A 10,675-nucleotide genomic window follows, 5' to 3' on the forward strand; every position below is an offset into this window, starting at 1 on the left:
AGATTGGTGACTTTACATAACTATAAACATCAGGAGTATTTTGAATGATTGGATGCATATGCAAATTTGACTAAATGAGGCAAAATTATGGGCCAGCTGTCAGAAGGGGGATTAAGATGAAATAGGGGTGAATTCTGTGCCTTATGCACACTTTTATACAGTAATCCCAAAACAGAAGGAAATCCATTTGATTACTGTTCAAATGAGCAAAGGATGTTGCTATGGTAACATGATGAGATACTTGGACCAGTTTAACTGTACACATCCAAACTATCCATGTAACATTTTACCCCATGTTAGTTTGTGCCCTGCTTCCTTTTTACTGTAATACTCCATGGGTTCCAGTAGATGGAGCCAGCGTTCAACACATGGATTGGCTACAGTCAAGGTGGGATGCTCGTGTTGTGCTACAGAGAGTGGGATGAGGGGGAAACAGGAAGGCCTTATTTTACTGGGCCGCTGTTATGATGTTGAACAGCCTGTCGTTTAAAGCTTAATTAGATAGGGTGGGGGGGGGGTGGCTGCTTATATGCTGGCAAGACAGGCAAATCAAGTCCCCTATGACTGATTTAGAAGGGTGGGGCACCGTATGAGTAAATGTGCATTAAGATTAGCTGATATTAGCTGATGTTTTAAGCCTGATTAACTATAGAGGCTGTGTTTACTACTGTTCAGTTTATAGAAATGACAACATTGAGTCTCACAAGTTCTCAGAGTTTTGCACATAACTGTATGAGCCCTGTACGGATAAGATGCTTAGTGTTAATGTGAGAGTCTATGCAGGTTAGATGTTATATGTACAGCTATGCAGTATCTAGTATGTTGTGACTTATTTAAAGCAAGGATCGGGAGCAGCACAGCATTGCGGCGGGCAGTGCTTGAGCCTGAACAGGCTCATATCTCATAAAATTAGATTTGTAAAAAAAATAATAATAATAAAAAAATGATGACCACAGCTCCTATCCACTGGTGACGCTGTTTTGCCAAACAAACACCATCTGGCTGTCCTTTCATTGAAGAAGAATTGAGAAAACAGCAGCGTCACAGCTACATTCACGCTGCTTTTCTCCATTATGGAGCTTCTAACCAAGGAATTAATGGACGCTTAGGGTTAGGTCAGGTTAGGTTAAAGTTAGAATTAAGGTAACTAAGTTAGTTTAGGTGCAGGTTCAGGTTATAAAATTACATGATTTAGGGAAAAGGTTTAGATTAGGTTATGTTTAGGTTTAGATGTAGAAGGTAGTAATTACAGTTTAGGTAATTAAAGTGGTCACTGGCTGCTTTGTACCACATTGTATAAATCCTGAAATGGAACTGTTGTGTAGTCACACATGTTGAATTTATTCAAGACCAGGTTGGCACTGGGACAGAACAGTAGGAACAGGCCCTTAACCATAGAAAAGAGATAGAAAGGAAACAGAAAAGTGGTTACGAAGGTTGGCCAAGTTTACACAATGGGAGAGCCTGCTCCAGAGGGTAGGTAGGCAGCAGCACTAAACCACAAACAGGCTTGCCCCAGCATTACAGTTTCAGGGTTTTGGGTGAGTTTGAGGAGTGTTCGCTTCATGTCATTTTGTTGGGAAATGATGAACGTTTCCTGGTCTTATCCTGCTACAACTGCTTTGAGGTGGTCCTCACTTTTACTACAGCCAGACATGCCTGATGATGGGACCATATGGTGACCCAAATGTTTTGCAAACCACAGAAAACCTGATGGACCCAATGGGTTATGATGGTCCTAAGTGTTTTGAGCATCTGGCCCTTTATTGGTTAGAATTAAATAGCTAGTGGACTGCCTGCAGGTTTGAAGATGATGGGACTTGTAGATACATACACAATAAAAGGGTTCTTTAAGGGTTCTTTAGTAGAGACAGTTGAGACAGTGGTTCTGTGTAGTATCCTGAACCCTTTGGTCTTCGTCTGGCCAAAGGGTTCTACGCAGTGGAGCAAGAACTGATCTCTAGAACCTTTTTAAACATGGTTCTATATAGCATGATAAATTCTTCTAGACTACTTTGAAATGAAAGTAAAACACTGTGTGCCCCAAAGCAACTCTCAAGGTAATGGTTTGGAATCTATTATAAAAAGAGTTAATGATCTGTTAAGAATATTTCAGAGCTACCCACGAAGAGTACTTCATACAGATGCTTCAGAAGTCCTACTCCAGGAGGGCAGAGAGACAAGAGAACGGGTCAGGCCAAGCTAAAGTCCTAGTAACAGTATGATTATTTAAACAGAGCGAGGCAAAAAGAGAAAAGCTGAAAGCCTAAAAAGGTCTATCAGCGATTAGAGATCATTTAAGAAGTAAAAGGCTGCCCGAAGCTAGTCTTATTCAATATCTAAAGGCTCTTGAGAGCTCATTCGCAATGACAGAGTCTTGTGCGGTTCTTTATTTTGCATTCCAAATGGCATCCCAGCAGCCTGGCGAACGTCTGTCAGAGGTCCTTAGATGGCTGGAGACCTGCAGTCAGTAGCAGTCTGACAGCGCTTGAGTTCAGCAAATGCCGTTGAACCTGACCTCATGCAATTACATCCCAGACTGAGAAGAAAAAAGAATCACCCGCTCACTTTTCTGAAGTGCCAGCACAGCATCAGCAAGTCTACACGGTTTATCTCTTTGAAGGATGAGGTGAATCCTGAACAGGACAAACCTAAAGCTCACGAGAAGATCCAAAGAACTTAAGTGAAATATTGACTGTGGTATCCACTTTCTTTGCTAACCCAAGGGTAACACAAAGCCCCCGTCACATCAGAAGATTAGGAGAGCCGGCGAAGTTCAAGAAATGGGAAAGCAGAAGAACTTTTGAAGCAGAATAAGGGCGATGGCTTTGAAATACAGTCATTAAGCAGGCAATAGTTCAGATCGGGGACCGGTGCAAAGCCTATGGAAGCCTATTCCTGCCCAAGTATGTTCAAGTATTGAATATTGCCACAACGCAGCTTTACAGAGGTCCAGTTTCGAGCCCCAGGTGAGCTAGCCAATGGTGACAGTGGCAAAGATAAACATCCTTAGAGGAAGAAAAAGAAACTTTGAGAGGAACCAAGACTCGAAAGAGGAACCCATTGTTTGCTGGTCCACACCAGATAGCAACGCAAATAACTAGGGATGTCCCCATGAGGTTATTTTGTCCCCCAATCCTATCAGGGTCTCCTAACGTGGAGTATCAGCCTGTTCCGATCTGATCCGATCTTGGTGTTTTTATAAATAATCCAGCCCCTCAGTTTAGATAAGATAAGCTGCTGAATAATACTGAAGTAAAATAGCCTGTGGTTCAACTGTGGCACGACTTTGACCTGGCTAAACAGGGACTTAGTAAGGCGTGGAAACAAGATTTTATAATTAAGTCAACTTAGCAAGACGAGATCTTATTCCCACGTCTTATTCAGTAGTGGCCACAACTTAGTTTTATGTATGTAAGATGTCACTTCAGCAAGGCCTGCTATAAAAGCCCAGCTAAAAGAGGAAGAGCCAGACGGAAGCACAGACATGAGCATTCCCTGAGCGAATCCTCTGCTCCACTGTACTGAGGTTAGAAAAGGGTTCTTTGACCCATAACAGTAGTGGAACCATTTTTGGTGCTAGATAGAACCATTATATATGAGCTTTTTCATCCAGAACCATTTAAACACGAGTTCTCAGGTTTGGAATCATTGCCTTTAGTAAAGAACCCTTCCAAAAACCTACATAAACAAACATACAATTCAGAGAAGCATCAGACAGTATCCATACAATGTCAGAGCATGGTCGTTGCCCTGAAATGTGAGGGCCCTGAAAAGGCCCGATAAAGTGAATTGAAGACAAATGAAGATGGATGATCAAAGATAAAGAAGAACAGCACCCAGAACCCATCTGCTCTATAAACCCACAAAGCCAACTCGCCCCCAAGGTTTAATAGGCTCATCATACCAGTTAAAGTTGGGCAACACTTCTCCCATCATTCTCAAGTGACATTTTCAAAATTGGGCGCTCCAAGCACTAATGTTATATGCCTGTCCAACTTTGTACCGTCCAGGCCATTTTGGTCTCAGTGAATGCAGCTGAGGCTATCCTTACTAAGGCCCCGCCCACATGTATCCGGATCCTTAACAAAAAATCCCTCCCTTCGTTTTTGAAGATCTTTTCATCCACAAAGAGACGAAAGCGCTTGCACGGGCATGCTAGCTCTGTATGAAGCAATAATACCTCGAACAGAGCGACACCATAACACCAGACAAGAAGGAAGACGAGAATACCATAGTGGGAGGTTTTACTATGGTACTACTCCCTATGTAGTAAATTACGGATACTAAAAGTGAATAGAGAATTATATGTTTGTAATGTAACAGTATTTACATAGGGGCCCTGATTGGTCCAGCAGAATAAGGCACTTCCACCATGACCATAGGATTGAGTTTGAATCCCGGTCATGCTGCTGGCCATCGGCAACCGGAGCCAGAGAGAGCACGATTGGCCACCTGGACGGGAGTTTGAAATGAAGGCCAAAGTTTTTCAGTTTTTGAGGCTATGTAGTGGATTTGTTTGCATTATTACAATAGATGCCTCACCGACTTACAGATCGGTGGAAAATCTTTTGTAGATTGGTCTATAGCACTGAAAGAATCAAAAGATACAATAGAAAAACAATAGAGTCAAGGAATGCCATACAATATACTAGCAGGGCTGGACTGGGACTGGGAACGAAATTCAGCCCTGTAGGACCAGCCCACCACAGTTGCAGGCTGCATGGAGACACGTTCGCTAATGCTCCTGTCAAGAAATGCAAAGGAGATGGGATGAAGTTATGGAGACCTGCTGCATCTACGTGTAATTTGGGTGCCTTTTCAGGAATTTGACATTAAGTCTTTAGCGTCCCCTGCTGCACTGGCATTTTGGATATGTGTGAACAGAGCCTAAAAGTCTCAAAAAGACTTCCTGGGTAGAGTACATTAGCGTCCACCCTCAGACTTTTCAGATAAATGTAAATAGCTTTGAATCTTCTTAAAGACTAAGACAAAGATCAAAATAAAAAAAGATAAAACCAACAGAGGGAAAAATAATAACGACTTGGTCTGATGGAAAATGATTTTGCAGAAACTGAACATTATTTACTAAACTAATTTGTAAAGGATAACAAAAGTAAGAAATGAAGGAAAAATAAGTAAATTGGACTGAGCGAAGAAACATTACATTTTGTCCGATGCTAATAAGCAAATTATACTGCTGGTGGAAAATGAGTGATGAGGAGTGGTGTTTTGTCCAATACTCATGAACAAATTGGACTGCTGGTGGAAAACAAGCAATGAGAAGTGGTGTTTTGTCCAATACTCATAAGCAAATCACGGAAAAGACATAACAATGAAAATGGTTTGTGGACTCTAATTGTTTTATGATAGTTCTATGAATAACTCTACACAATAATATTTCCTTATATATTAAAAACCATTTAACCTAGCAAATAACTATTTAGGCAATCAAATTTGAGTGGTCATGGGTGTATAGAACCATTGCCCTGATGGAAGAGCCCATGGAGAACCCCTGTTTTGAAAGTCTAGTGGCCAGAAATGCTATATACGAGCAATACGTAGGAGTTTTATCCAGTTTTGTAGATGCGTTGCCCGTACATTTGAATACACTCTAATCAGCTTAGACTTCCCTAAAGAAACCCTCTGAGCTTCAAATCCCACATGTGTATACGCTAAACCTTCCGCCTACTCCTCACTGCTACAACAGGGCTGAAAATACTCAGCTTTTACTAACGTTCAACGTCAAGCAAGTAGCCTATTCTAAAGTGAGGATGTTAAAGTTGGGAGATCTTCAGAGTACACAGATCAACCATAACGTTAAAACCCCCGTGAATAACATTGGTTATCAGTAGAACAGTGCACCACCACTCCATCGTCTGCAGACTCTTAATGAAGGCATTCAAATGGGCAGGGAAGCAGGCAGAAAAATGCTCACGAGAACTGCGTAATGCTGCGTAACCCCTGTCTTGAGTGATGGCTCAAAGCGCAAATTACATTTTCTAACTGTAGGGGAGCCCAGGAGCACAAAATACCATAGGCCCTATTTAAGCAACCTTGTTCGAGCCATCAACCAGCTTGATTTATGGCATGTCAGTGTGTCTTTGCTATCGTAACCACCGGAAAAATACGCCTTGTGTACAAAAGGCATGTACTGAGTCTCTTAATTAATCATGGGTGTATTTTTTTGGGGCGTAACGTACGATAAAAAACAATCAGTGTGTCTCTCGCCGTTCTCTTTAAGAGCCAGGTGCGGTCTGACTGACTTTGGCGGGTTGCTATTTCAGTGGTGTAAAGCGTGGGGGGGTGTACGAGCGTTGGGCTGCACGTGCCTGTGTTGACAATTCACTGCCGAGATAGCAACGGACGTAGCTAGGTGGTTTTCAGTCAGTGGAGCTCCTCCTGTGTTTTCCATTGCCAAGATACACAGCAATACGCCAGAAACTGACCTGAACACACCCCATTTCGAGACCACCGCGCCCATCGGCGTAGATATATTTACAAGCACCGTGGCTATTTAACCGAAGCAGGCAGAAGGAGTAAAAACTGTTGGTGAGGTTTAAGATAGCAACCAGTAGCGTACTGTACATTTACATATGACTGATGTATGATTGTATCATAGTACTGGACCTATAGATGTGCAAGCATTGTAACAAGCCCATGAGGCAGGAAGTGGTATGATCAGATTTAGTATGCTGGAAAACATACAGTGCTCTTTACTATGCGTTCATTCTCACTGTGCTGACTTCAGCACTCAGTGGCTGGCCAGAGAGCTGACTCTCACAGGGCTGAACCGGCAGGGAGTATAATAAAGTGTCTATGAATGATAAGTTATTAAAAAAATATAGACCACCAGCTAGCACACACCCCATACATACAACACTGCATGGCGCGGTGCAGATATGGCTAATTCCGTCACTACAATACAATAATGACACTCAGTTCTCTGCATTTAGAGGTGATGTCATCAGGACTAAGCTTGAATACGAACTTATGTATTTAATATTTAATGTTTGAAGTCATTATTTGATGTATAAACTGTAAAAATGTGCCTTTAGTTGAAGTGGAAGACGATGAGTTGTGCTTTAACAAGCCTATTTACCACCCTGTTATTTTATGCTGATGGTGGACTCATGATATGGTGGATGATTCGATAAGCTCTAATTTTAAATTCTAAATTCTAGTTTCTGCATGGGCTTGCTTGGATGTCTCATAGCATAGCATGGGTTTGTTTTTAGCTTTAGCTTTAGCAAGAAGGTTGTAAATATTTGTAATAATTATTTATGTTAAAGCTGGTCAGCTACGGTTAGCTTTTAGCCTAGCACAAGTGGTGCTTCGCCTAATTAGGGATAGCTTTAAGCCTAGCACAGATACCCACTCGCTAGGGTTGGGCGGTATGCACTTATTTCTTAACGTTACCATTACCAGGGTCATGGAGGAGCTACACCGTTACACCGTTTTTTATAAGGCATTTTATTACGCATTATTTCACAACGAGAAAATATAAGGGGACAATACTGATTTACAAAGATTAATGATTCGTGGCCTATAATATAGCCATTAACACCTTTCGTTTTTATATGTTTATGATAATATAATAAATTACATAAATAAAATAAATCAGCTACCTTAAAAAATACATATATCAATACATATGCTCCAATAAAATCTTTTTACAATGAAAACACAACCAATAAAATCATGGAGCTATAGTTGTAGTAGTCCTTGTTATGCTGTTATGCTGTTCTTTTTCCTGGCCTGTGTGCAGATATTCTGTCCTCATAGGCCGCATATGCTCCCGAAAAATGTCCTGTCAAATGGGTCACCCACTTTTCCGTGGTAATAGGATAACCTTGAGCTAGTGGTGGACTGTGTTGGCTGATGGTGTTTCAGTGAGGTGTGACGACCCGGATACTTGGAAGCAATAAGCACTAAAATGCTCTAATAAACTGAAAGTGTGTCTATAGAAAGATGTGTGAGTGAGTGTGTGTGCTATGTTTGCCTGTGTTTGGTCTCAGGTAGTGTGTGAAGGGGAATATATGCATCCATGTATACATACCCATACATTCATACACGTATACAATCATATTCCAGCTCAGCCATGTTCAGCTCCTCTGCTGCTGAATTCTCTCTGCCCTTGATTCCTGTAGCTGCTGCCCGCATCAGATTTAGCCCCCAGATGCTGGCCTACAAAAGCCAACACTGGACCAGCCAGCCCCTCCGTACTGGATGGCGGTTGTCAAAAGCCGATCTGGACAAAGAGCCCTTCCAGCTTCGAGTACGGCTCGGCTCGACCCGCCATCCTTTAAGATCCACAGAAGACGAGCGTCCAGCTTTTTTCTGTCCTGCACTGAAGTGGTGGAACGAGCTTCCCCTGGGTGTCCGAACAGCAGAGTCCAACGCTCACTGTCTTCAAACCCAGACTGAAGACCCTCCTCTTCCGAGAGCACTTGGGCAAAGTCCAGTGTTGAGTATTGTGTCTCCAGACTGGCTTCTGTATTCAGTAGTGTCTGATCTTAGAGGGATCTTTTAGATTCTAGTCTTTACAAACTAGCTAAGGGTATTTTCTGACTAAACAGTGAAGCACTTTTGTAAGTCGATCTGGAGAAGAGCATCTGCTAAAAGCTGTAAATGTAATTGTTTAGGGTGGATTAATGGCTAAGATTTGGGGTTGTTTCAAGGGTTAGTTAAAGCTTAGGATTTAGGGTTGATTTAAGAGTAAGGTTAAAGTGTAGGGTTAGGAATTAAGATTGATTTAAGGGTAAGTTTAAGGTTGGGTTTAGGGTTAGGATTTAGGATTGACTTAAGGGTTAGGGTTAGAATTTGGGGTTGATTCAGGGTTAGGAAATGGGATTGATTCAGGGGTAAGGTTGGGATTTAGGATTAATTTAGGATTAGGGTTAGGATATGGGGTTGATTCAGAGGTAAGGTTAGGATTTAGGGTTGATTTAGGGTTAGGGTTAGGATATGGGGTTGATTCAGAGGTAAGGTTAGGATTTAGGGTTGATTTAGGGTTAGGGTTAGGATATGGGGTTGATTCAGAGGTAAGGTTAGGATTTAGGATTGAATTCAGGGTTAGGATATGGGGTTGATTCAGGGGTATGGTTAGGATTTAGGATTGATTTAGGATTAGGGTTAGGACGTCCAATAGACATTTACATTCAACTTAGAGTTTCGATGCATTTAATAGGCATTCAGTTGAAGGTTAGTTGAATGTCAGGTTCGCATGTACGAGTCATCTACAATGGACCATGCAAGAAAAGTGATATCTTTTTTTCTTTTACCAAACTTTTTCAGCCCAGATTTAGTCCTGTCTAGTCCAGATCTAGTATGCCCTCACACATGTTGGGGTGAACCCTAAGACGGCAACAGATACCCATCTATCCACTATACCACTGGCTGGGAGCCATCGAGAAGAACTGTGGAAACTGAACCTGTGTTCTAAAGATTGAGGTCTGGTTACGACCCACCGCTGATATGTATAATTAAACCACCTGCCGCCAGCAGAACACACACTCTGAACACATATAGTATCGGGAAGACTTTGAAGTCTTTTTGAGGAAAAACAACTGCCTGATTTACTCTCCAGGGATGTCATTACCGGCTTTTGCCCGTAAAGCAGTGACCGTATAAAGAGACGGGAGTCAGACAGGTGGATGTCTCCGAGAGCACACTAGGGATATTATAATATCTACCTTTCAATCTTACTGTAGATTCCTGTCACTCAGGTCTGGTTCTGGAAGACCATGGCAATGAGATTTCGCCTGCTGCTGCTGGAGTTATGCAGTGCTGTGGCCCTCCAGAACCAAATGGCATTGATGCAGGCCCCTTTGATTTGTCTTCATACACAGCTAAAGAGCACTAAAGAGCACACAGGTGGCCAGACAGACGCTGCTACATTAACATATAGCAGGATAATCTTATGCAAATGTCACGAGTGCATTATGTTATTGGCAAATATTATTATAGTCTGTCTAGCAGGGCTGTAAATCCTAATGAGGGTTTATTAGTAAACAGTTGTGACTGGGGGAACTCCACCAATATATCCCATCTAATTAGTTCATTTAGATCCTCTAAGGTTCCACTCACAGCTTAATGTTTGACCTCCATAGAAAAACAGTTACCAACAGAACAGGAAACTCCAGAGCAGATGCACATGAGCCTAAGGTCACCAAGCCTAATGCCGAGCATGGGCTAGAGGGGTATAAAGCTCCTAAGTATAAAGCTCTGTCAGAGCTTTCCAATACTTTTGCGATGAGGTGGAATGTAGTCACCAGTACCAAAATTCAAGGCAGGGGGAAGAGCCTTTTCTTATAAAGCCCCCTGACTCTGGAATAACCTTCCAGATAATGTTCGGGACTCAGACACAGTCTCAATCTTTAAATCCAAGCTGAAAACTCATCTGTTTAGTTTAGCTTTTGGTAATTAATGTTTCTTAGATAAGGGCTGCAGGTCCAGGGGTTCGCGGACCCAGGGAATTGTAGTACACTGAGATGCTGGAGCTGTCGTCTCGCTGCTTACACGCGATCACTCAGGTTTGTTGACGGTGGAGCAGATAGATGCAGGCGTTTTCAGGGTGCTCCCGTGTCTGTGTTACCTTCTGGCTCTCTCCTTTTAATTAGGCTGTTATAGTCAGACCTGCCAGAGTCGTCAGACACAATCTGATACTGCTCAA

This window comes from Salminus brasiliensis, chromosome 15, assembly GCF_030463535.1.
Source record: "Salminus brasiliensis chromosome 15, fSalBra1.hap2, whole genome shotgun sequence".
Lineage (NCBI taxonomy): Eukaryota > Metazoa > Chordata > Actinopteri > Characiformes > Bryconidae > Salminus > Salminus brasiliensis.